At 37.4% G+C, this 14065-nt stretch overlaps 1 protein-coding gene across 1 annotated transcript in view; it reads right to left on the reverse strand.

Annotated features, from left to right (window-relative positions):
* Positions 1–9677, reverse strand: part of LOC122808679 (inward rectifier potassium channel 2-like) — a 284410-nt gene extending 274733 nt beyond the window's left edge. The window contains exon 1 of the mRNA XM_044079662.1: positions 9610–9677. The gene's annotated coding sequence lies outside the window, so the exon portion shown is untranslated. The remainder of the gene's footprint in view (positions 1–9609) is intronic.
* Positions 9678–14065: the final 4388 nt, after the last annotated feature.

Below are 14065 nucleotides of genomic sequence, written 5' to 3' on the forward strand. Positions count from 1 at the left end.
CAAGGCCCTAATGGCCAAAGTTGCAGAAGTGTATACCTTCTTACCCCATCTATCCAGTGCCCTGGAGTCTCTATCAGAGGGGGGTAGGATTTTTGGCAGTAGTAGCTTTAATGCCCTTGGGTCCCTGTGAAATGGTTTCAGGATCCACAGTAGGATTTTTGAAAAGGAACTTGTGAGAGTCAGGAACCCTGTAATATCTATCAGGTTTTCTGGAAGCAGGAGGTAAAGAGTCAGGGGCCATGCTAGATTCCAAAAAGGCATCATCAACAATGTCCAGTACAGGAGGTATAGCTAAAGGCCTGTGCTGGGGCAGGAGTAAGAAATCCCCAAGCCTCTTTTTAGAATCAGAGAAATCCTGACTTTCCCAATGAAAATGCTCCCTGAGTGTATGCAAGGTTTTACCAAAAGAGAAATCCTCTGGAGGGGGAAGCAGAGGGAATAGAGTCCTCAGCATCAGAATGCTCATAGGTAGATAAGGGTAAATCTTGGTCATCAGAGGAAACAGAAATTTCAGAATCCTGGTCAGAAGTATCATAAGCACACTCAGTCCTAGGTCTCTTAGAGGGGGAAGGTTGACTTCCCCTGATTAAAGTAATAAGATCTTCAGTCTTTCTTATCATTTGTTTTTTAGGCATAGATGCCTGACCATGCAGTCTGGGCATCAGTTTTCTAGGCATCTTTCGAGTTTTAGGCCTTGAAGAAGAAGATGGCATCGGTTTAATATGCAAGTCCGTAGGCCTGAATACACCGTCAGAAGCCGGTGCCTGCACAGTGGCTCCGGACCCTTCCAAGGTAGAGCAACTGCAGGATCCACAGTTGAAGCATCTCGCGGCATACTGGACTCTGAATGGGTCTCAGTAGAGGCCTGCGAATCTGAAGTAGTGGGTATCAGGGGCTGCGAAAGCGCCTCACTGAGTATCGGTGAACTGGGCGGCCTGTCTCTGTCTTTATCTTTGCGTTTTTTAGAATGTCGGTAGTCGAATGGCTTACCGAAGACATATCAGGATAATTGAACTGAGCACCAAAATATTTAGAAGCACAAATATACCGACGATGGATAGTTTGTGGTTTAAATAAGGCACAAAACTGACAGCGCGGTACGTTGTGGTCAGGGCCTAGGCAAGGAATACAGTACGAATGAAAATCTTTATGAGGTATTTGCTTTCCACAAGAAATGCAATTACTTACTTTTACTGACATCAGTTTAGAGCAAGAAAAAGTTTCTCCAACAGGGTACTTAGCTTTTAGTTGATGACTTTGGTTCTGAAACTCGAAAACGAAAATTTCAGGAGTCGGACGACCGGCACTTGCGAACTGCTTCTGCTTCTGGCACCGCACGGCAAGAAAGACTGATGTAATGACATCGGCTGCATGTTTTATACCCCTGACGACCTGATGTCACGGAAGAAGAGACAACAACTGACGTAGGACCCAAGACTTTGTTAATCAGGCCGACTGAGGGTTACTGCAAACAGATAACCCAAATGTAATGGCTGCAACAGTGAAACACAAAGAACATCTACTGGTCTTAAAACTTCATTGAGGAGCTCAGTCACAATAATTTCCAAAAATCATGAATCCCAGGTAGTGTTCCAAAGCAACAAGCCTTTATTCGTCACAGATAAGTGATTCTCAATAACAAAAAATCAGCAATATTTTAATGTTAAACAAATCAGCTTTTATATACTTAGAAGTAGGTATGGAAATATATGTATTATTTCATTTTAAATCAGCCAATTTATAGCAAACAATATAAACAGGGCCGTAAAAGTACATTTTACAGCAGCAAGTACCCACCCCCACACACTACTACCGATCAATTTGCAACCCACATTCCAAGATCAGGTATTAAGAAAAGCATAACATGCAGAAGACATAAAAAAATATACATAAACAGACTTTTAACTAAAATCACTTTCAGCTAACTAATGCAATAAAGCCTTCATCAGATCTGTGACAAGAACTAATATCAAGAAAAAACACATAACCAGAAACATAATCAAACTAAAAACTCTATAAATATAAAAATGCATCTGTCTAATAATATCTAGTAAAGATCAATCCATGTATAATAGTGTGCATAAAAAACTGTTATTAACAGCTCAGAAAAAATGTCAGTGCTTTGCAAAAAAAAAAAAAAAAAACTGTTTGACAGTTTTCATGTTTATAGCCTCAAAAGCATTTATACAATGAAAACAAGTAGAAAAAAAAACAAAGAAATATAGAAAACAGTGCGTGGAGTAAACTAGTAATGTATAAAATTGTGCAGGTATGTGCATGAGTGTCCAGCAGTATGGTAAATGGGGGAATTATACCAATACTACATGGTAATAACGGGGGAATTATACCAATACTACATGGTAATAACGGGGGAATTATACCAATACTACATGGTAATAACGGGGGAATTATATCAATACTACATGGTAATAACGGGGGAATTATACCAGTACTACATGGTAATAACGGGGGAATTATACCAATACTACATGGTAATAACGGGGGAATTATACCAATACTACATGGTAATAACGGGGGAATTATATCAATACTACATGGTAATAACGGGGGAATTATACCAGTACTACATGGTAATAACTGGGGGAATTATACCAACACTACATGGTAATAATGGGGGAATTATACCAATACTACATGGTAATAATGGGGGAATTATACCAATACTACATGGTAATAACTGCGGGAATTATACCAATACTACATCGTAATAACTGGGGGAATTATACCAATACTACATGGTAATAATGGGGGAATTATACCAATACTACATGGTAATAACGGGGGAATTATACCAATACTACATGGTAATAACTGGGGGAATTATACCAATACTACATGGTAATGGGGGAATAATACCAATACTACATGGTAATAATGGGGGAATTATACCAATACTACATGGTAATAACGAGGGAATTATACCAATACTACATGGTAATAACTGGGGGAATTATACCAATACTACATGGTAACAACTGGGGGAATTATACCAAAACTACATGGTAATAATGGGGGAATTATACCAATACTACTTGGTAATAATGGGGGAATTATACCAATACTACATGGTAATAACTGGGGAATTATACCAATACTACATGGTAATAATGGGGGAGTTATACCAATACTATACGGTAATAACGGGGGAATTATACCAATACTACATGGTAATAATGGGGGAATTATACCAATACTACTTGGTAATATCTGGGGAATTATACCAATACTACATGGTAATAACTGGGGAATTATACCAATACTACATGGTAATAATGGGGGAATTATACCAATACTACATGGTAATAACGGGGGAATTATACCAATACTACATGGTAATAACGGGGGAATTATACCAATACTACATGGTAATAACTGGGTGAATTATACCAATACTACATGGTAATAATGGGGGAATTATACCAATACTACATGGTAATAACTGGGGGAATTATACCAATACTACATGGTAATAACGGGGGAATTATACCAATACTACATGGTAATAACGGGGGAATTATACCAATACTACATGGTAATAACGGGGGAATTATACCAATACTACATGGTAATAATGGGGAAATTATACCAATACTACATGGTAATAGCGGGAGAATTATACCAATACTACATGGTAATAACTGGGGAATTATACCAATACTACATGGTAATAACTGGGGGAATTATACCAATACTACATGGTAATAACGGGGGAATTATACCAATACTACATGGTAATAACAGGGGAATTATACCAATACTACATGGTAATAACTGGGAGAATTATACCAATACTACATGGTAATAACTGGGGGAATTATACCAATACTACATGGTAATAACGGGGGAATTATACCAATACTACATGGTAATAATGGGGGAATTATACCAATACTACATGGTAATAACGGGGGAATTATACCAATACTACATGGTAATAACTGGAAGAATTATACCAATATTGCATGGTAATAACAGGGGAATTATACCAATACTACATGGTAATAACTGGGGGAATTATACCAATACTACATGGTAACAACTGGGGGAATTATACCAAAACTACATGGTAATAATGGGGGAATTATTCCAATACTACTTGGTAATAACGGGGGAATTATACCAATACTACATGGTAATAACTGGGGGAATTACACCAATACTACATGGTAATAATGGGGGAATTATACCAATACTACATGGTAATAACTGGGGGAATTATACCAATATTGCATGGTAATAACGGGGGAATTATACCAATACTACATGCTAATAACTGGGGAATTATACCAATACTACATGGTAATAACTGGGTGAATTATACCAATACTACATGGTAATAACTGGGGGAATTATACCAATACTACATGGTAATAGTGGGGGAATTATACCAATACTACATGGTAATAGTGGGAGAATTATACCAATACTACATGGTAATAACTGGGGGACTTATACCAGTACAACATGGTAATAATGGGAGAATTATACCAATACTACATGGTAATAATGGGGGAATTATACCAATACTACATGGTAATAACAGGGGAATTATACCAATACTACATGGTAATAACTGGGAGAATTATACCAATACTACATGGTAATAACTGGGGTAATTATACCAAAACTACATGGTAATAATGGGGGAATTATACCAATACTACTTGGTAATAACGGGGGAATTATACCAATACTACATGGTAATAACTGGGGGAATTATACCAATACTACATGGTAATAACTGGAAGAATTATACCAATATTGCATGGTAATAACTGGGGAATTATACCAATACTACATGGTAATAACGGGGGAATTATACCAATACTACATGGTAATAATGGGGAAATTATACCAATACTACATGGTAATAACGGGGGACTTATACCAATACTGCATGGTAATAACGTGGGAATTATACCAATACTACATGGTAATAAGTGGGGGAATTATACCAATACTACATGGTAATAACTGGGGGAATTATACCAAAACTACATGGTAATAATGGGGGAATTATACCAGTACTACTTGGTAATAATGGGGAACTTATACCAATACGGCATGGTAATAACGGGGGGAATTATACCAATATTACATCGTAATAACAGAGGAATTATACCAACACTACATGGTAATAACTGGGGGAATTATACCAAAACTACATGGTAATAATGGGGGAATTATACCAATACTACTTGGTAATAATGGGGGACTTATACCAATACTGCATGGTAATAACGGGGGGAATTAATACCAATACTACATGGTAATAATGGGGGAATTATACCAAAACTACATGGTAATAACTGGGGGAATTATACCAAAACTACATGGTAATAATGGGGGAATTATACCAATACTACTTGGTAATAATGGGGGACTTATACCAATACTGTATGGTAATAACGGGGGGAATTATACCAATACTACATGGTAATAATGGGGTAATTATACCAATACTACTTGGTAATAATGGGGGACTTATACCAATACTGCATGGTAATAACGGGGGGAATTATACCAATACTACATGGTAATAACGGGGGAATTATACCAATACTACATGATAATAACTGGGTGAATTATACCAATACTACATGGTAATAACTGGGGGAATTATACCAATACTACATGGTAATAATGGGGTAATTATACCAATACTACTTGGTAATAATGGGGGATTTATACCAATACTGCATGGTAATAATGGGGGGAATTATACCAATACTACATGGTAATAACGGGGGAATTATACCAATATTACATGATAATAACTGGGTGAATTATACCAATACTACATGGTAATAACTGGGGGAATTATACCAATACTACATGGTAATAATGGGGGAATTATACCAATACTACATGGTAATAATGGGGGAATTATATCAATACTACATGGTAATAATGGGGAAATTATACCAATACTACATGGTAATAACAGGAGAATTATACCAATACTACATGGTAATAACTGGGGGAATTATACCAACACTACATGGTAATAATGAGGGAATCATACCAATACTACATGGTAAAAATGGGGGAATTATACCAATACTACATGGTAATAACTGCGGGAATTATACCAATACTACATGGTAATAACTGGGGGAATTATACCAATACTACATGGTAATAATGGGGGAATTATACCAATACTACATGGTAATAACGGGGCAATTATACCAATACTACATGGTAATAACTGGGGGAATTATACCAATACTACATGGTAATAATGGGGGAATTATACCAATACTACATAGTAATAACGGGGCAATTATACCAGTACTACATGGTAATAATGGGGGAATTATACCAATACTGCATGGTAATAACGGGGGGTATTATACCAGTACTACATGGTAATAATGGGGGAATTATACCAATACTACTTGGTAATAATGGGGGACTTATACCAATACTGCATGGTAATAACGGGGGGAATTATACCAATACTACATGGTAATAATGGGGGAATTATACCAATACTACTTGGTAATAATGGGGAGACTTATACCAATACTGCATGGTAATAACGGGGGGAATTATACCAATACTACATGGTAATAGCATGAAAAATGAGTGTTTTGAATTTGCTGTTTAAATCTTTGGTGTGATGCAATAAATCTAATCAAAGCAGAATGGAGGTTAAAGTAACCAAACATATATATTTATACACATTATACACATCATCATTATTATTATTTAGTATGTTTTTAGTACATAAAAATATTCCTCAAATAATTCCCTAAAAAAACTTTACAGATTGTGTGGCAGCTTATGTAAATTTAATACACTCTTAATAGATATATACATAGAAAATACCCATTTGTTAACTAGGTAGGCCCACTGAAACAGTCATTTTTCAGGGGCAACATCTGGTTAAGTGACGTGCTCAAAGTCTCACAGTACAAAATATCACATCTTTGTACCACAGCTCTTAGCCTTAACCCTCTGTGCCAACTGGCAGTGTGATCTACCTGCACTGACACATTGCCTTTATATCTCTCTATATACATATAGATGTAGACATAGACACACACACACACACACACACACACACACACACACACACACACACACACACACACACACACACACACAAGCATATATTATGTATCTATACATGGAGATTATGTGAACATGAGATAAATTAATAGACTTTCATGATTAATGTCCTGAGTCTGAAAACACAATATTTGAAATATTAAGTTTAAAATCGAATCTTCAGCTGAATCTGTATTTGTAAAACAGTACATCTAAAATCTGTATATTGAACGTTACAATAGAAAAACAGAAATCACAAAGGAAACATGTTTTGTAGGGCAGGTACATTTCCCTACACCCCCCACACCCACGGGACAGATGCACTTCTCTGCACGCCCACACCCACGTAGTTACACACACTAGCCACATGCTTACACTACCACAAACACCCCCACACCCACATACTTATACACACACACTAGCCCTATGTTCGCACTACCACAAACACCCCCCACACCCACTTGCTTACACACACTACACCCATGCTCACACTACCACAACGAAATCTGCAACTCTCTGATCCATGCTATTTAAAGACAGCACAAATCACCTTACTATGGAACGGATTCAATTATTCGAAGAAATCTAATTAATTGCCCATTGCACTTAATATCATTTTAATTCATTTGTAAGACTAGCTATTCAGAAATATTACATTTCAAATAAAGAACTTTGAGTTAATGTTTTTCACAGTTATGGCATTAAACACATTATATGCTCTATATATGCATCTCTCTCTCTCTCTCTCTCTCTCTCTATATATATATATATATATACATTTGTGTGTGTGTGTGTGTGTGTGTGCTAAAATATATGAAATAAATTTCATAATTTTTTTTCTCAGAAGAACTGCATGAATTTATTTTTTGAGTTATCTTATCATAAATTTTGACCTTCCTGGTCCGATACATTGCCTTCAATTACAATACAGTTCTGAGATCATCTTGCTGTTGGAATAATTATGATTTTTGCAAAGGAAAATGTATTCATTTTTTTTATTTTTCAGTAAAAAATAAGGGCCATGCTACTTCAAAATATGACGCAGGGCAGGGCCCTTAAAGTTTAGCTGATTTTCTGAGATTCAAACTGTGCACATGGAACTTACAGATATCAGCCTTTCTACTATAAGATATAAACTATTAGCAAAGTATTACTCTGTTTAGACAAGGCAACCATTACTATAAGATATAGACTATTAGCAAAGTATTACTTTGTTTAGACAAGACAATCATCACTGTAGGATACAAAGTTAGCAAAGCATTACTTTAATTGTTTAGATAAGACAAGCATTCCAATGTGAAACCCACTATTGGTGGATATAATAAAGTCAAGCCTAGCTCATTTTGGAATCAGTTTCCATTTTAACTTTTCAAAGCCCCATGCTTCTTGCAAAGTAATTAGTTGTACAGACATCTACAGATAATAAGTATCATAAAATATGCTATTAAAATAAAAAATAATAATTTACCTTGATTATTATAACTGAAGAACTGACAGACTGTCTCTTTCTTCTTTTGTTGAGTAATTCTATTCCAATTTACAGGAATAAATAATGGACAATATGCAGGATATGGTGGGTTTTTACATTCACTAACATTGGAGTACCATCTAAAATGCATGCAAACCTTAAAAAGTACTAATACATGGACATAAATGCAGACCGGCTTGCTTTAAATCATTGTTTTTTCATGGTTGAAGTGGCAGGGAGTTATTTCTAAGGGGTGCTGTTAATATCTGCATATTGTTTCCATTGTCTGCTCATGTTACACAACACCCTGCACCCTAAATAATTTCCAGGCTACCAGAAGGCTGATTAAAAATTTGCATTCTACAGAACTGCTCTGGTGTAGTGTGATGGGGAGATGAGTATTCACCCTCAGTTTTCTTTTGTTTTTCAGAAAAAAAAAATCCCACAACCTATCTGCCGACTGTGTCTGTCTGTTCTTATTATCAGAGCTCCACTGGTTTGGGGAAAAAGGAAAATTACCAAAGAACTGACTTCCCGGCTTTAAGTGATATCCTCACATTCCACTGAAAGCTGTAAACAGCTCCAACATTTGCCGAATGTATTAAAATAATAAACCAAGTATATTTTTTTCTGATTACAGACAAGCACATTGATACATAAATACATACATACGTGCACACATAAACAGTAATTTTCATACATGTCCCTGATTTTATATCAACTTTTTGTTCTCCCTCATTAACTACATATTTTTGGAGAAAAAGCAACTGGAATCAAAATCACAAAATACCATGTTAAAGTTACTGCCTTTTTCACCAAAGTGTATTATTAACACAAATCTCCTTATTCTGTCTACTTTTAGACTAAAAAGTGTGAGGGATGAAGAGATGTATCCAAAGTTTTTGAATATTTGCCCCTGTTTTCTGAAACAAAAAGCCAGGTAGCATGCAATGCTTTTTCAGAGAAAGGAAGCTGCTTTGGTCAAAGTTACTTGTCTCCCTTCACAAACCCATAGATTAGTAAGGCATGTCCTCATGTGAGCTTAGAGATGGTGGTACTCCTACCTGCCTCTGCACGAATCCCCAGTCATGGATTTCTGTGTGTTCATCTGTCATCTCTGCTGTAACATTCCTCTGCAGTTACTTGTGGAAAATCTCACACATTTAAATATTGCTATGTCATAGTTGCTTCAGACCACTGAAGATGCTAAACCCACCCATGATGTAAATGAGCAGAGATAATCCCCACCTCTTTTCCCGGTTCCTGTAAGGTGCTCAGTTTTGCTTCGATAATGTCAGACAGCTAAGTACTGCAGCAACTAGAGCTACAGAATCTCAGCAGTCTTTCCGTCAGGGGCTGAGAAAAAAACATTTAGCAGTAACATAAAGACACAAGGAAGTATTCTCTGGCTTGGCTATACCTTCTGTTTTACACAAACTCTGCTTTGTGGAACAAGCTTCTATCTTACTTTAAGTCAATTAAAGAACAGGGCAAGGTTGGCAGGGTGTGGGCCAGAGAGGGCTAGCCATAAATGTTCTGCAGGGTTAAAAGAATGACCAAGAGTAATAAAGTATGCATACATATTTAAACATGTGTGTGTGTGTGCGTGTGTGTGTGCGTGTGTGCGTGTGTGCGTGTGTGTGTGTGTGTGTGTGTGTGTGTCTGCATGTCTGCCTGTGTATTGTGTGTGTATGTGTGTGTGTGCGTGTCTATGTGTGTGGTTGTGTGTGAGTATGTGTCAGGGTGTGGTCCAGAGGGGGGCTATCCATAAATGTTTTGCAGTGTTAAAAGAATGACCAAGAATAATAAAATATACTTACATATTTAAACGTGTGTGTGTGTGTGTGTGTGTGTGTGTGTGTGTGTGTGTGTGTCTCTGCATGTGTGTGTGTGTGTGTGTGTGTGTATGTGTGTGTGTGTGAGTGTGTGCGTGTGTGTGTATATGTGTCTACATGTCTATATGTGTGGTGTGTGTGTGTGTGTGTGTGTGTGTGTGTGTGTGTGTGTGTGTGTGTGTGTGTGTGTGTGTGTGTGTGTGTGTGTGTGTGTTGTGTGTGTGTGTGTGTGTGTGTGTGTGTGTGTGTGTGTGTGTGTGTATATATATATATATAACTAACTCCACACCTAAATCATCATTTCTTTGCCTACTTTAACTTAATTCAGAGATCTTGCTCAGAACACCTTTTCATAAATCTTTTGCATGCATGCCTCTGGCCTACCTTACTCATATTCTCAAACTTTCATTGTTTGTTTTTCTTATCCATTGTACCCATAATATTGTTTTCCTCTGTAATATTGTTAATTTGTCTCTATTCATATGTATTTGTATGTCTGTTTGGGGCTTTTCCCCTCGGGTCTCCACTGAAAAAGGATAATTCTTACCCAGCTGGACCAAATAAATAAATAAATAAATTATATATATATATATATATATATATATATATATATATATATATATATATATATGTGTGTGTGTGTGTGTGTGTGTGTGTGTGTGATTGTGCTTCAGTGTGTATGTGTGTGTGTGTGTGTGTGTGTGTGTGTGCGTGCGTGTGTGTGTGTGTGTGTGTGCGTGCGTGCGTGTGTGCGTGCGTGTGTGCGTGTGTTTGCAAATCTGTGTACTTCTCCCTGGACTATCAATATCAGTAGAAGTGAGCTGTAGAGCAAAGCTCTAGTGCAGTTTATGGTCCATATTTTAAGCAATAATAAAACAAACACATCACATCATTGTGAAGGAAGCACAGAGCAAATCAAAATATTATTTGCTGTGGCATATCTATAAATCTCAGGTAAAATATTAATAAAATGCAGAAATTAATTCAGCTTTCAGTTGTTCATGCTTTCTACATAGTCCCATAATGCTGGGAACAACAGAAGTAGTTACTACAGACAGACATGCAAGCAGATATGATTAGAATGACTCTGGTGTGCTGTGGTTATCTGACAGCACATGTAAGAGAAGTGCACTGCGTAACCTTAGAGGGAGCTTGAATGGCAGAAGTATTCCTGGAGGAAGGAAATTCCAGCTCTGAGGACCAAAACTCTTTCTTCATCATGACATATCCTCTGAAATGTGTATACCTCCATCCAGAGTTTTCTTATTGAATGAAACTCTCTGCTAGGTACATGATGCTATGAAGAAGCTTCTGAATAGAGTTTAGCTGACTGAAACACAGCAGTTGTGCATCCTGGTGCCTTAGTGGTACCATATATCTCCTGGGTCTGGAGCTCAGTCCTGACCTCCCACAGTTGTATGGGTGGCATTTAAAAGTTTTTTTCTCCAATCTCCAAATATATTGCATTTACCCTTATCCTTGAGGGCCAAGTATGGCAAAAAAAGAGTCTGGATATTTTGTTTGTCGCTATACAATGATTTTTTTTTTAATTTAGTCTGCCTGTGTCTGCTCTGCTGTTTATGTCCAACTCTTACACCATTTCTGCGATGCCACTGAGATTGGGACATGTAATGATATTTGGCACCAAAAGTTATATTCTCTTTCTCTATCTCTCTTTCCACTTAGGAACATTTTTTTTTTTGCTGCAGCCACCTCAAACCAGAAGAGTTGAGAGGGGGCAACACTAGTTGTTACACTGCAGCTGGTGAGAGGTTTTTGTTATATCCCTAACCTATCTTGTTATATGCCCTAACCTATCTTGTTATATGCCCTGACCTACCTTAATGTGCTTGGTACCAAAATACACACACATGCAATTGCACCATATGGGAACTGACACCGCTCACGATGATGCATCCTCTTCTGCTCTCTCTACATGCATTCAAGTTGCTGCCCTTGTCTACAGCTCTTGTATTTACTAGAGGTCATGACCTATACATGCCCTAGTATGTAGGCAGGTGGACACAGCTGGATCATTCCTTTTCGGCCATCAGTTTCTCCTTCACTGCCCAAGCTGCTTGTTGATCCCATGTTGTCCGAGTCCAAGTTAAGAATTCATCTCTATCTCTGTGCCATTGAGGAGACACAGTAATGTGTTCTCAAGGGAAGTTGACTACATGTATAGCAGTTCTGTGTCCTTCTTTGGAGGTTATAAGCACAGAAGAGCTGAGCTAAAAGTTAACCTTTTTCCAAATGCAGTCTGTCTTTTGCTATGAGGAAATGCTTTGCAATTTGAGGTATATCTAGCATGCAGGTATACTTGGTATGCAGTGTGCCTGTTTGGGACATGTGCATTATGTTGTGAGTGAGTCAATTGCTGGTTCGCTATAAAGCCCCAAGAGTAGAATGTATCAGTTTATATGGTAATGCTATCATCAGGAGAAATTTCTACCAGATTGGGCCTGTCCTCTGAGGCATTCTTGTTACCAGATCTCATGAACTTTGACTTTTTAGTATTTAAAGCATGGCCATTCCTGGGGAATTATTTTATGACATCAAGAATTGCATTATCTTGATACAGTGGTACATGCTGTAATGTAGCATAATATGCAAGCTGCGTGTTAACACAATGTTTTGTATCAGGGTAATGCTGCTACCACAAGGATTGCAGATGTAATATACAAATAAGCTGAAAAATTGTGTCTCTAATGCAAATCTCTGTGAGACTTCTCCCCGCATACATTTTCATTTAGATAGAAGAACACTACATTTGACTGTATATACGCAATATGTTAAATAATTATTAAACTAGTCATAAGACTGTGCAGACAAGCCGGTTTCACTGCTGCGCATTAAAAAGATATGAGCAGCTATAGTGGATAATTAGTGGCATCCAAGAATTCTAAAATTAATAAAATATTCAGTGTTCATTTTGTCAAATAGAGCTCACACTCATTTCATCAAAACAGACCAAGTCTCATGACGTTTGCTGAAGCCATGGTGGATACCTGATAATATGCCATATCTGCACAGATATTCTGACATCACAGAGTGTGCCTGCACCCTATGAGGTTAATCAAAAAGGAAAGCAGTGAGATAAGTTGTTGTTGTTTGCCTTTCGGCTTTTCCCAGTTAGGGGTCTCTACAACGGAACTCTGGTCCGCTAAGTATGATCCCCAAAAATCAATATGACATTACCAGCTGTATTAGTACTACCACAGCTGAACAATGACAGGAAGGAGGCACTGTTCTGACTTCATGAAGAGTGTGCTTCATCTTTGTGAATTGTTCTGGGTCACTGCCAGGAATCAACGTATGAGTCAGGTTATAACAAGCATAATGGATGCTTTTGCCAGCTTCACATACCTGGTATGAATTCAGATAGTTTCTTTTGCAGCATGTCCAGTAAAATGGATCAGGAACTCTTTAACGTTGTGGAGCTGCAAGGGGGAAATTAAGAGAGGGATTGGTGTGGTTAAAGACAGACTGATCCATGAAGCAATAAACCAGCTGGTCTTTCAGTATTTATTTCTATGCTCAAGCTAAGTCACATTTATTTATTTAGTTAGCTAGTTAGTTAGTTAGTTATAGGTTCGTAGGCCAATAGGTAAGTACTAGGCTAGATTCCCTTGCGGACCATTTTAATCCTAGCCAGTTTCACTTGTGCTCAAAATAAACTTTCCCA

The sequence above is a fragment of the Protopterus annectens genome, chromosome 1.part1, assembly GCF_019279795.1.
Source record: "Protopterus annectens isolate FY-2018-M chromosome 1.part1, PAN1.0, whole genome shotgun sequence".
Classification (NCBI taxonomy): domain Eukaryota; kingdom Metazoa; phylum Chordata; order Ceratodontiformes; family Protopteridae; genus Protopterus; species Protopterus annectens.